General features: G+C 48.1%; 1 protein-coding gene and 1 long non-coding RNA gene across 4 annotated transcripts in view; one reads left to right on the top strand and one right to left on the bottom strand.

Moving 5' to 3' along the window:
- LOC127002403 (uncharacterized) overlaps nucleotides 1–5,969 on the top strand; it is a 134,043-nt gene extending 128,074 nt beyond the window's left edge. For all 3 annotated transcript variants that reach the window (XR_007756155.1, XR_007756154.1, XR_007756153.1), the window contains exon 3: nucleotides 5,955–5,969. This is a non-coding gene — a long non-coding RNA (uncharacterized LOC127002403). The remainder of the gene's footprint in view (nucleotides 1–5,954) is intronic.
- Nucleotides 1–12,500, bottom strand: part of LOC127002384 (rho GTPase-activating protein 100F-like) — a 233,284-nt gene that overhangs the window by 135,012 nt on the left and 85,772 nt on the right. The window lies entirely within an intron of this gene.

Consider the following 12,500-nt stretch of genomic DNA (forward strand, 5'->3'; position numbering starts at 1 on the left):
GTTTTAACAACGGTTTTAATTGGATAGCGTTATTTGTGTGGGAACGGCAGTTTTGGGTTGGATAATTGCGATGATCTAGGTACGATAATTTGACATCGCTGCACGGTGTGGGGAGAGAGGGGGGGTTCTAACGTTTCTCTCTCTTTAGGTTCTCTCTTCCACTCATCTTCACTTTTATTGGGACCCAGAAGACGAACAAACAGAGGAATGACCATAACAGCACAGTGATAGTGACCCCAATCAGAGGCAAATACCGGATTGAGATATGGAGGCAAAAATCGTAAATAACTGATACGAAAAGGAAGGAAAGCAATTAGTTAGATTTGCAAGAGTCATACACATCTAATAGGACAGGCAAGGACAAGGAGGGGAAACAGATACCCAGACCCAGATACAGAAAATAGATACCCAGTAGGCGGGGTCAGAAAGTGTGGGTGACCATTCAGACGCCTGGGTCCCGACACTGTGTCTCTTGTACTGTCTCCTCCCGTCTAGCGTCTCTGTCCACCTCCTTCTTCTTGGGTTCTTTGACTATTCTCCTACATTCATCTTTCTCTCCCTCTTCGTCCTTCTCTCCTTCCTGTCTAGTGCCTCTCTTTTGTTTTCTCGGCATCTTCGTTCTCTTTTCCTTCCTGTCTTTGTCGTCACGTTCCTCATCTTCCCTCATCCGGCCATCTTCCCTTTCACCCTCGTCCTATTTCCCTTTCCGTCTGGGTCGACCATACCACCAGAATTGCTGTTGTGTCTGGAGTCCTCGTTCTATTTCCAGCGAATCAATCAGTCACCCATTTTACGTAAGCATCGCCAGAGCTGTCCGTCAGTCAGTCAGCCGGTTGCCATAGTGACCTTTACGCCGGGAGACAGTAATAGATGATGGCAAGGGAGACTAGACCAAATCGCAGAGCATTATTACATTGCACATAGGAGCTCACATTTAACAGACCCGCCCCGTATACTCCCGGTCCCATATTTCCCATCTCTCTACGGTTGTGTAGGGGGCTTCGTGGTGCAGTGGTTAGCACACTCGGCTCACAATCGAGAGAGCCCGGGTTCGATTCTCGGGCGGAGTGGAAAAACTTGGGCGGCTTTTCCGATACCCTACGCCCCTGTCCACCCAGCAGTGAATGGGTACCAGGTATTATTCCGGGGTTGTGTCCCGTCTCCTGGGGTCTGTTCCCTTCTCCTATAATTTCTTCCCCTTCTGTCTCTCTCCGGCATGTGACCACAGATGTTGCGCCGACTAAACGAAACTTTCCAACTTTTCTACGGTTGTGCGGTAGAGACACTCGGCTATGGTCCCAAAACTAACCATGAGGTGTTCAGAAAAATTCTCTTATCGTGACGCCCATTCTAAATCACTGTAGACGGAATCCTAACCTAACCTAACCTAACCTAACCTAACGCAATCTGCCCTGCCCTAACCTAACCTAACCTAACGCAGCCTGCCCTGCCCCAACCTAACCTAACCTAACCTAACCTAGCCTAACGCAACCTGCCCTAACCTAACCTAACCTAACCTAACGCAGCCTGCCCTGCCCCAACCTAACCTAACCTAACCTAACGCAGCCTGTCCTGCCTTAATCTGCCCTAATGGGAGGAAGGGCAAGGAGGAGGGAGGAAGAGGAGAGGGAAGGAGAGAAGAGGAATGGTGGGGAAGGAGAGGAGAGGAAGGGGAGGAGAGGGAAGGAAAGGTGGGGAGAGGTAGGGGAGTTTAGGAACGAGAGGAGAGATGGAAGAGGAGAGGGAAGGAGGGAGAGGAGAGAGAGTGGAGGAGAGAGAAAGAGAAGAGGAGGAGGAGGAGAGGGAGAGAGCGGGGAGAAGGACAGAGGAGGATGGCATCAGAGCTAAATGTGAGAGTTAGTGCTGTGAGTGTGAGTGTGTGTGTGTGTGTGTGTGTGACAGAAAGAGAGAGAGAGAGAGGGAGAGAGAGAGAGAGAGAGAGAGAGAGAGAGAGAGAGAGAGAGAGAGAGAGAGAGAGAGAGAGAGAGAGAGAGAGAGAGAGAGAGAGAGAGAGAGAGAGAGAGAGAGAGAGAGAGAGAGAGAGAGAGAGAGAGAGAGAGAGAGAGAGAGAGAGAGAGAGAGAGAGAGAGAGAGAGAGAGAGAGAGAGAGAGAGAGAGAGAGAGAGAGAGAGAGAGAGAGAGAGAGAGAGAGAGATTTTACCTATTAAACAAAAACTCATACATCTGTTCTTTTCTCTTTCCCTCTACGTGTCAGCAAACAGCTCTGTCACACATCTCTTGAACATTTGAACATTGGCAGTTTCAAATACCCCGCTCTTCCCCTATCAACCTTTCTCTACCCTCATGCACCCAAACGATACAACTTTCACTAAAGATTAAGACCCGTTCTCAGACCCTTCCTTTCGCCTCTAACATCAACAATTTCCAAAGGCCAAACATGAGATCAGTCAGCTTCCAATGAGTGTTTCTTTACGTTCATGGTACAGAGGAAGGGTCGAACTACCACCAGGGTCATGAAAGCACCCCTGGATATGGATCAAATCTCCCACGTAAGCCATGTCAAATAGGTGATCTTAGGCGCTGAAATGGTTCTAATGAGTTATTCTTAGGCTCAACATACAGAGGAAGGGTCAAACTACCACCAGGGTCATAAAACTACTCCTGGAAATGCCCACAACTCCTACGAAAGCCTTGTCAAATATGTGTTCTTGGGTGACGAAGTGTCTTATATACGAGCCTAAGTGCATTGACCCACTAAACTATCAAGTCTCCTTAGTGATTCCTTATCATATAACAGCACTGGCGAATGTTTCCACTGGGTAAAACGCCCTCACATGAAGCTGTCTGGAGGGGGATATGTCCGAGGGTGAATCTGTCGGGAGGGAAAATGTCAGAAGGCGAATGTGTCCAGAGGGGAATATGAGCGGCTCTCTCTCTCTCTCTCTCTCTCTCTCTCTCTCTCTCTCTCTCTCTCTCTCTCTCTCTCTCTCTCTCTCTCTCTCTCTCTCACACACACACACACACACACACCTGAAAACCCGGTTATTAATCTCTGTGACTTTATTTCCATAACTTTTTTTTTTTTCTTTTTCTTGTTCCAAACGTGTATAATTTGAGAGAGAGAGAGAGAGAGAGAGAGAGAGAGAGAGAGAGAGAGAGAGAGAGAGAGAGAGAGAGAGAGAGAGAGAGAGAGAGAGAGAGAGAGAGAGAGAGAGAGAGAGAGAGAATTACATAGAATTACATAGATAACCAGACCAAACAGGCCCTAAGACCCAAAATAGGTGGTCTGAGAGAGAGAGAGAGAGAGAGAGAGAGAGAGAGAGAGAGAGAGAGAGAGAGAGAGAGAGAGAGAAGGGAACATAGATCAATGATACCAGAATGGAGAGAGAAGTAATGAGTTTGATAAATAGGGGAACTAAATAGGACGGTAGAACTTGTGATAAATAGATAGAAAGATAGATAGAAAGATAGATAGATAGTGTGCGTGTGTGTGTGTGTGTGTGTGTGTGTGTGTGTGTGTGTGTGTGTGTGTGTGTGTGTGTGTCTGTGTCTCGTTGCCATGGTACAGGTCACATCCGCCAAGCTTCTCTCTCTCTCTCTCTCTCTCTCTCTCTCTCTCTCTCTCTCTCTCTCTCTCTCTCTCCTTATTATTATTCAGCTTTCTCTCAGGAGCAAAAATTTCCTCCACATACAAAAACGCTTCCTCACAAACACGGTATTACGAAATATTAATAATTTTCTTAATAAACACAAGTACAAAAAATAAAAAGCTCTGTGAGGGGGTTGAAATAAAAACTTACATTCACACTTTACTTAAATGTCGCAATGTCTTTTTTATAGTCTGCCTGAGAGTCTTGGTACTTTAATATTATCATCATCGTTCCGCTTGTCTGTACAGGAGGGAAGGAGCAGAAGGGATGCGGATGGGTGACCTTGGTTAGACAGAATGGTCCAAGCGAGCTAGACACGACTACCTCCACCTAACCTAACCTAACGCAATCTGCCCTGCCCCAACCTAACCTAACCTAACGCAATCTGCCCTGCCCCAACCTAACCTAACCTAACGCAATCTGCCCTGCCCTAACCTAACCTAACCTAACCTAACGTAATCTGCCCTGCCCTAACCTAACCTAACCTAACCTAACCTAACCTAACCTAACCTAACGCAACCTGCCCTGCCCCAACCTAACCTAACCTAACCTAACCTAACGTAATCTGCCCTGCCCCAACCTAACCTAACCTAACCTAACCTAACGTAATCTGCCCTGCCCTAACCTAACCTAACCTAACGCAACCTGCCCTGCCCCAACCTAACCTAACCTAACCTAACCTAACGCAGCCTGTCCTGCCTTAATCTGCCCTAATGGGAGGAAGGGCAAGGAGATCAGTCGGGTTCCAATGGCTGTTTTTTAGGTCCATGGTACAGAAGGAGGGTCCATTTACCACCAGGGTCATCAAACTACCCCTGAGAATGCGAACCTGTCAAAATCCTTCTTCCTCCACCTGTCAAAGTCATTCTTCCACCTGTCAAAATCCTTCTTCCACCTGTCAAAATCTTCCTCCTGTCAAAATACTTCTTCCTCCACCTGTCAACGAAACAACTTCCACCTGTCAAAATTTTCCACCTGTCAAAATCCTTCTTCCACCTGTCAAAATTCTTCTTCCATCAGTCAAAATCCATCTTCTACCACCTGTCAAAATCCTTCTTCCTCCACCTGTCAAAATCCTTCTTCCACCTGTCAAAATCCTTCTTCCTCCTGTCAAAATCCTTCCTCCAGCTGTCAAAATCCTTCTTCCACCTGCCAAAATCCTTCTTCCTCCTGTCAAAACTCTTCTTCCACCTGTCAAAATCCTTCTTCTACCTGTCAAAATCATCCACCTATCAAAATCCTTCTTCCACCTGTCAAAATCCTTCTTCCACCTGTCAAAATCCTTCTTCCACCTGTCAAAATCCTTCTTCCGCCTGTCAAAATCCTTCTTCCTCCACCTGTCAAAATCTTCCTCCTGTCAAAATACTTCTTCTTCCACCTGTCAACGAAACAACTTCCACCTGTCAAAATTTTCCACCTGTCAAAATCCTTCTTCCACCTGTCAAAATCCTTCTTCCACCTGTCAAAATCCTTCTTCTACCTGCCAAAGTCCTTCTTCCACCTGTCAAAATCCTTCTTCCACCTGTCAAAATCTTCCATCTGTCAAAATCCTTCTTCCACCACCTGTCAAAATCATTCTTCCACCTGTCAAAATCTTCCACCAGTCAAAATCCTTCTTCCACCTGTCAAAATCCTTCTTCCACCTGTCAAAATCCTTCTTCCACCTGTCAAAATCCTTCTTCCACCTGTCAAAATCCTTCTTCCACCTGTCAAAATCTTCCACCTGTCACAATCTTCCACCTGTCAAAATTCTTCTTCCACCTGTCAAAATCCTTCTTCCACCTGTCAAAATCATTCTTCCACCTGTCAAAATCCTTCTTCCACCTGTCAAAATCCTTCTTCCACCTGTCAAAATCTTCCACCTGTCAACGAATCAACTTCCATTTGTCAAAACGCACGTCGCCTCACCAGCCAGCTACCTCCCTTTAACCGACTCTCTCCGGCAGTATCGTTGCTCTTTCTTCCTTTTATCGCCATATTTTCATGCTCATCGCTTCCTATAAATGATCGTCAAGCTCCCACGCTTCCCACACCCCCGCTACTTAGGATGGAATTCTCAAACGCTCTCTCATCTCAGATCAACTATTTCTACAGGCTAAAAAGATCAGTTGGGTTCTAATGAGTGTTTCTTTTAGGCTCACGGTACAGAAGAAAGGTCAAACTACCACCAGGGTCATAAAACTAGCCCTGGAAATGCTCACAACTCCTAGGAAAGCCCTGTTAAATGTGTGTTGCTGAGGTTCACGGTACAGAAGAAGGGTCAAACTACAACCAGGGTCATGAAACTAGCCCTGGAAATGCTCACAACTCCTACGAAAGCCCTGTTAAATGTGTATTGCTGAGGTTCATGGTACAGAGGAAGGGTCAAACTACAACCAGGGTCATAAAACTAGCCCTGGAAATGCTCACAACTCCTAGGAAAGCCCTGTTAAATGTGTGTTGCTGAGGTTCACGGTACAGAAGAAGGGTCAAACTACCACCAGGGTCATAAAACTAGCCCTGGAAATGCTCACAACTCCTAGGAAAGCCCTGTTAAATGTGTGTTGCTGAGGTTCACGGTACAGAAGAAGGGTCAAACTACCACCAGGGTCATAAAACTATCCCTGAAATGCTCACAACTCCTAGGAAAGCCTTGATAAATCTGTTTTGCTGAGGTTCACGGTACAGAAGAAGGGTCAAACTACCACCAGGGTCATAAAACTAGCCCTGGAAATGCTCACAACTCCTAGGAAAGCCTTGTTAAATATGTGTTGCTGAGGTTCACGGTACAGAAGAAGGGTCAAACTACCACCAGGGTCATAAAACTAGCCCTGGAAATGCTCACAACTCCTAGGCAAGCCCTGTTAAATGTGTGTTGCTGAGGTTCACGGTACAGAAGAAGGGTCAAACTACCACCAGGGTCATAAAACTAGCCCTGGAAATGCTCACAAGTCCTAGGAAAGCCCTGTTAAATGTGTGTTGCTGAGGTTTAGAGTACAGAAGAAGGGTCAAACTACAACCAGGGTCATAAAACTAGCCCTGGAAATGCTCACAACTCCTAGGAAAGCCCTGTTAAATGTGTGTTGCTGAGGTTCACGGTACATAGGAAGGGTCAAACTACCACCAGGGTCATATAACTAGCCCTGGAAATGCTCACAACTCCTAGGAAAGCCCTGTTAAATGTGTGTTGCTGAGGTTCATGGTACAGAAGAAGGGTCAAACTAACACCAGGGTCATAAAACTAGCCCTGGAAATGCTCACAAGTCCTAGGAAAGCCCTGTTAAATGTGTGTTGCTGAGGTTCACGGTACAGAAGAAGGGTCAAACTAACACCAGGGTCATAAAACTAGCCCTGGAAATGCTCACAACTCCTAGGCAAGCCCTGTTAAATGTGTGTTGCTGAGGTTCACGGCACAGAAGAACGGTCAAACTACCACCAGGGTCATAAAACTAGCCCTGGAAATGCTCACAACTCCTACGAAAGCTCTGTTAAATGTGTGTTGCTGAGGCTCATGGTACAGAGGAAGGGTCAAACTACCACCAGGGTCATAAAACTAGCCCTGGAAATGCTCACAACTCCTAGGAAAGCCTTGTCAAATATGTGTGCAAGGGGAGCGAATAGTTTGGGAATACGATTCTTATGTTCATCTCTACTCTGTTCAGTTACTAATGCAAACTATAACCAGTAACTTCACATTTTCGTTTCCTTCAATAGTTTGCTCTGGGACGACCTTCTCTACATTGTTTTCTCCTCCCTCCTGCGACTGATTTCAAGACACATTTGGATCTACGTTGAATATTTCTATAGTTTCTTATGTTTTGTTTTAATGAGACTTCCTGCATGTTTTTCTTTTCGGTTAGAGGAGACAGACCAAGCAAGGACTGGCCTATCTATACAGCTTCTGGTCTCCCCACAGCGCCAGTTCTCCTCACCAAAACAGGCTCACTAGATAAACGGATTAGTCACCGAAGCTTCAGCGATCTCACCCATTCAGAGTTTGAGAACAGGCGGCGTAGGGATGGGGGCGAGACAAGGCAAGCGTGTCACCGGGCCGCGCTGTACCCACAAATCACCGGCGTCCAACACTTGGTAACACACACAGCGCAACACAGGACTAAACACTCCCGCGCCACTTTAGGTTCCCGGGAACTTTTCACTGGTGTGCCTCGCTGTTCACGGTCCAAACACCTTCACGTGACGCACTAACGACACACACCTGGCGCTCTAGGTATGGAGGGGAACGATGCGTGACACGGCGGGGCGTGCAAGGGCGGGCGTGCAGGGAGCGGCGAGGGTGGGACGGGTGCGACCCACACCGAGCGGGCGCTGACTGGTGGCCGGCGGGCGAGGCAGCACACGTGTATGAAGCGCGTGTCATTGATCGGCACACTGCTGCTGCTGCTGCTGTTGCCCTTGGCCATGCTGCCAACCCTGTGTCACTGTTGTTGTTGTTATGTTGTTGGTTATAATGCGGGTGGAGACTTTTTTTTCTCGATTTTACATGAGCAGTTTCCCAGGCTCGTACGAGGATGCTGCCATGGTGTGCTGGTGTAGTGCTGGTGTGATGGTGGTGATGGTGTGGGGGCGTGTTGGGAGTGTTGGCTGTGCTGATGTGATGTTGCTGTGTTGGTCTCGGGAGCGTTGGCTGTGCTGATGTGATGTTGCTGTGTTGGACGCCTCGGGAGTCTTGGCTGTACTGATGTGATGTTGCTGTGTTGGTCTCGGGAGTGTTGGCTGTGCTGATGTGATGTTGCTGTGTTGGTCTCGGGAGTGTTGGCTGTACTGATGTGATGTTGCTGTGTTGGTCTCGGGAGTGTTGGCTGTGCTGATGTGGTGTTGCTGTGTTGGTCTCGGGAGTGTTGGCTGTGCTGATGTGGTGTTGCTGTGTTGGACGTCTCGGGAGTGTTGGCTGTACTGATGTGGTGTTGCTGTGTTGGTCTCGGGAGTGTTGGCTGTGCTGATGTGGTGTTGCTGTGTTGGACGTCTCGGGAGTGTTGGCTGTGCTGATGTGGTGTTGCTGTTGTTGGCTGTGCTGATGTGGTGTTGCTGTGTTGGTCTCGGGAGTGTTGGCTGTGCTGATGTGATGTTGCTGTGTTGGTCTCGGGAGTGTTGGCTGTGGTGATGTGATGTTGCTGTGTTGGACGTCTCGGGAGTGTTGGCTGTGCTGATGTGGTGTTGCTGTGTTGGACGTCTCGGGAGTGTTGGCTGTGCTGTCGTGGTGTTGCTGTGTTGGTCTCGGGAGTGTTGGCTGTGCTGTCGTGGTGTTGCTGTGTTGGTCTCGGGAGTGTTGGCTGTGCTGTCGTGGTGTTGCTGTGATGGTCTCGGGAGTGTTGGCTGTGCTGATGTGGTGTTGCTGTGTTGGTCTCGGGAGTGTTGGCTGTGCTGATGTGGTGTTGCTGTGTTGGTCTCGGGAGTGTTGGCTGTGCTGATGTGATGTTGCTGTGTTGGACGTCTCGGGGGTCTTGGCTGTGCTGATGTGGTGTTGCTGTGTTGGGCTCGGGAGTGTTGGCTGTTCTGTCCTGGTGTTGCTGTGGGATATGCGTTTACCGGGGACCCCAACTTTTCCTTTATTGTGTTAGATACTTTTGTGTTTTTCTCATCCATTTGCATCTTTTCTTTCCATTGTGTCGACACCCAGCACTGACCTCTCAACTCCTCCCTGGGAACCTCTCACTTTCCTTTCCAGAGTCTTAATCCATCACCACGACCCACAATGGTACAGAAGAAGGGTCAAACTAACACCAGGGTCATAAAACTACAGATGGAAATGCCCAAAACTCCTACGAAAGCCTTGTCAAATGAGTGTTTCTTTAGGTTCACGGTACAGAGGGGTGTCAAACTCACCCAGGTCATCCTTGTCAAATGAGTGTTTCTTTAGGTTCACGGTACAGAGGAGTGGTCAAACTAACACCAGGGTCATAAAACTACAGATGGAAATGCCCAAAACTCCTACGAAAGCCTTGTCAAATGAGTGTTTCTTTAGGTTCACGGTACAGAGGAGTGGTCAAACTAACACCAGGGTCATAAAACTACAGATGGAAATGCCCAAAACTCCTACGAAAGCCTTGTCAAATGAGTGTTTCTTTAAGTTCACGGTACAGAAGAAGGGTCAAAAACTACTGATGGAAATGCCCAAAACTCCTACGAAAGCCTTGTCAAATGAGTGTTTCTTTAGGTTCACGGTACAGAGGAGCGGTCAAACTAACACCAGGGTCATAAAACTACTGATGGAAATGCCCACAACTCCTACGAAAACCTTGTCAAATATGTGAGGTCCTGAAGAGGGGGGAACGCAGCGACTGAAAACTCCCCCCTTTAGGCACAACGGTCGAGTCAGTCCATCAAACAATTGGGGGTACGTTCCCTCGCCCACCCTACGATTACCGTAATGCCCGAAAAAGTCTAGTCTAGCCCTCTCCCCATTTCAAGTATCTCAAGGCAGGATCCATAGACTTGACCTCCCTTGACCTCCTCCTACAGAATAGAACCCAGTGAGCAGAGTCGAATGTTCATGAACGTGCCACATGGTCGTATAGTCCACGTTGGTGTTCACGGGGTATGCAGGTAATAGGTATCGATTTAGCATCACAGAATTATAACGGATTCTACACAAAGTTATTCCAGCGATATCCCGTGATTCTACGTGAACACTTATTTCCGCTACCACTTGGGATTTTCCAGTCACCACCGAGGAACCTAAGACTACTCACATAGTGTCCTGAAGACCACCTATCAACCCGGACTCTAGAGGAGCTATCCTATATAGAGGAACTGTCCAAGTGAATCAAGAATGAGCTCCAGGGGGCCGCAGGAGACAAGAATAGATGGCGCCACTATAAACACTTGCCTGCGCCATGATGGGCTTGGGCCGACCACTAGGTCACTCAAGAAAGCCTACCGGCGCTATAGTTCAGAACGTTAAAAAAAACGCGTCTCAAGACAGTCTATCGGCGCTATCGGCAACACCTGAAGAAAGAAAAGCGCCAGAATGACTTTGGACAACAACTCTGCCCAACATTCATTCCGTGCAAAGGTTAGAAAGTGATCGGGCAAGGACGCAGCTTTGCCTCCGTCCAGTGTTCACAGAGAAGATGGGTTAGCCTTTTCCCCAAGTTCCCCCATCCACATACCGATATCACAGCCCTCTGAGTCCTAGAGTACAGGCCAGTCAACAGACCAAAAATCCTTGCAGGAATCCTTTGGAGTCGCAATAGATCCAAGAGTCCTTTGCGCAACACTGAATCAAAAACCATCTTGAGATCACGATAGATTGCAAGCATCCCTTTCGGTGTTCTCGTCAGCGCTCCATCTGTAAGCGAAGTGTTAAGATACGGTCAGATGTCCTTTCCAGGCGTGACAACTATTTCGCAGAACAACAGATGGGCCAGCACCTTGTCTGGAACATTGGACAGCGTAATACCGCAGCGATTCTGACGATTCCGTTTCCATTTCCAGATAGGGACGAGCGGTCTCCTCTTCGAGTCAGGAGGAATGGTACAGCGGGAGAGGTCCTTTCAATATGTTACCTTGACTTCCGAAATCATTCCAAACCGGTGTAGGATATAGAGTCCATTTCAGGTCCAGTGAGGAATTCGTTTATATCAATTGTCCCGAGAATACACGTTCATTACCTGTTTCTGGAGCACCTGTCTTTAATGACCTCAAGGGGCTAACTGGGCAGGGCTCCACTCTGTCCGTTTGCCACACTCGCTGCGTCGCCTGATTGATGTTTGTTTGAGTGCAATAACGTGTGTGTGTGTGTGCAAACGAAACAATCTATCCTCAAAGTTCCTTCAAGAAGACTGAAAACAACCTATAAAATATACTGCAATCCTCTTCTTGAAAAGGCCGCCGCTGGTGCCCCCGCCGCTGTCGCCGTGACGTCACCGGCAAGCGTGGCGTCAAAACCCTAACGTCACCAAGGCGCGTGACGTCGCCGAGCATGACCACCCGAGGGACGGTAATTAATTTTGCGCAGCTTTGTCTGTCGGGGCATGACACGGGAAAGCTCTAGGGGGAGAATGATGCACCAGATTTGTGGCTTTACCGTGTAGCAGCGACGGGGCAAATTTGTGGCTTTACCGTGTAGCAGCGACGGGCCAAATTTGTGGCTTTACCGTGTAGCAGCGACGGGCCAAATTTGTGGCTTTACCGTGTAGCAGCGACGGGCCAAATTTGTGGCTTTACCGTGTAGCAGCGACGGGCCAAATTTGTGGCTTTACCGTGTAGCAGCGACGGGCCAAATTTGTGGCTTTACCGTGTAGCAGCGACGGGCCAAATTTGTGGCTTTACCGTGTATCAGCGACGGGCCAAATTTGTGGCTTTACCGTGTAGCAGCGACGGGCCAAATTTGTGGCTTTACCGTGTAGCAGCGACGGGCCAAACTCTTCCCATGATACAAACCCCCAAAAATAGATGATGCATAAACTGATCACAAATGCTTTGATATATATTATGAAATGGTTTGTGTGAGGGGTGATTTTTTTCTCATTTTTCTCGCTTAGTGGGACCATTAAGAAACATGGTCCCCGCAGCTACCGGGTTCAGTATCCTGGTTTTGAGCACCTAACCGGCACCTGGTAGACTTTGGTAGCCCGGATGTTATACTGGCCCTGTGTCCCGGGGTAGTGGGTTCATCTTACCACAGACACGCGGGCCAATGCGACGGAGATGAGCACTGAGGCTTCGCGGAGCTGTAGTGTATGCTCCCAACTTTACTTTTCACCAACAACATAAAACCGCCAAGTGAGTCATGGGGTAAACGAGTGCTCTAGCGACGCCTGCCTCCTCCTCCACCTGCTCCTCCTCCTTCATCTTCCACCTTTGATGAGAGAGTTAGTGTAGCTTGTCACAAACAGCCTCGTCAGGACCAGCAAGTCTCCTATTGTTTGTTCTTCCTTTGTGTTCCTT

This window comes from Eriocheir sinensis, chromosome 23, assembly GCF_024679095.1.
Source record: "Eriocheir sinensis breed Jianghai 21 chromosome 23, ASM2467909v1, whole genome shotgun sequence".
NCBI classification, from domain to species: domain Eukaryota; kingdom Metazoa; phylum Arthropoda; class Malacostraca; order Decapoda; family Varunidae; genus Eriocheir; species Eriocheir sinensis.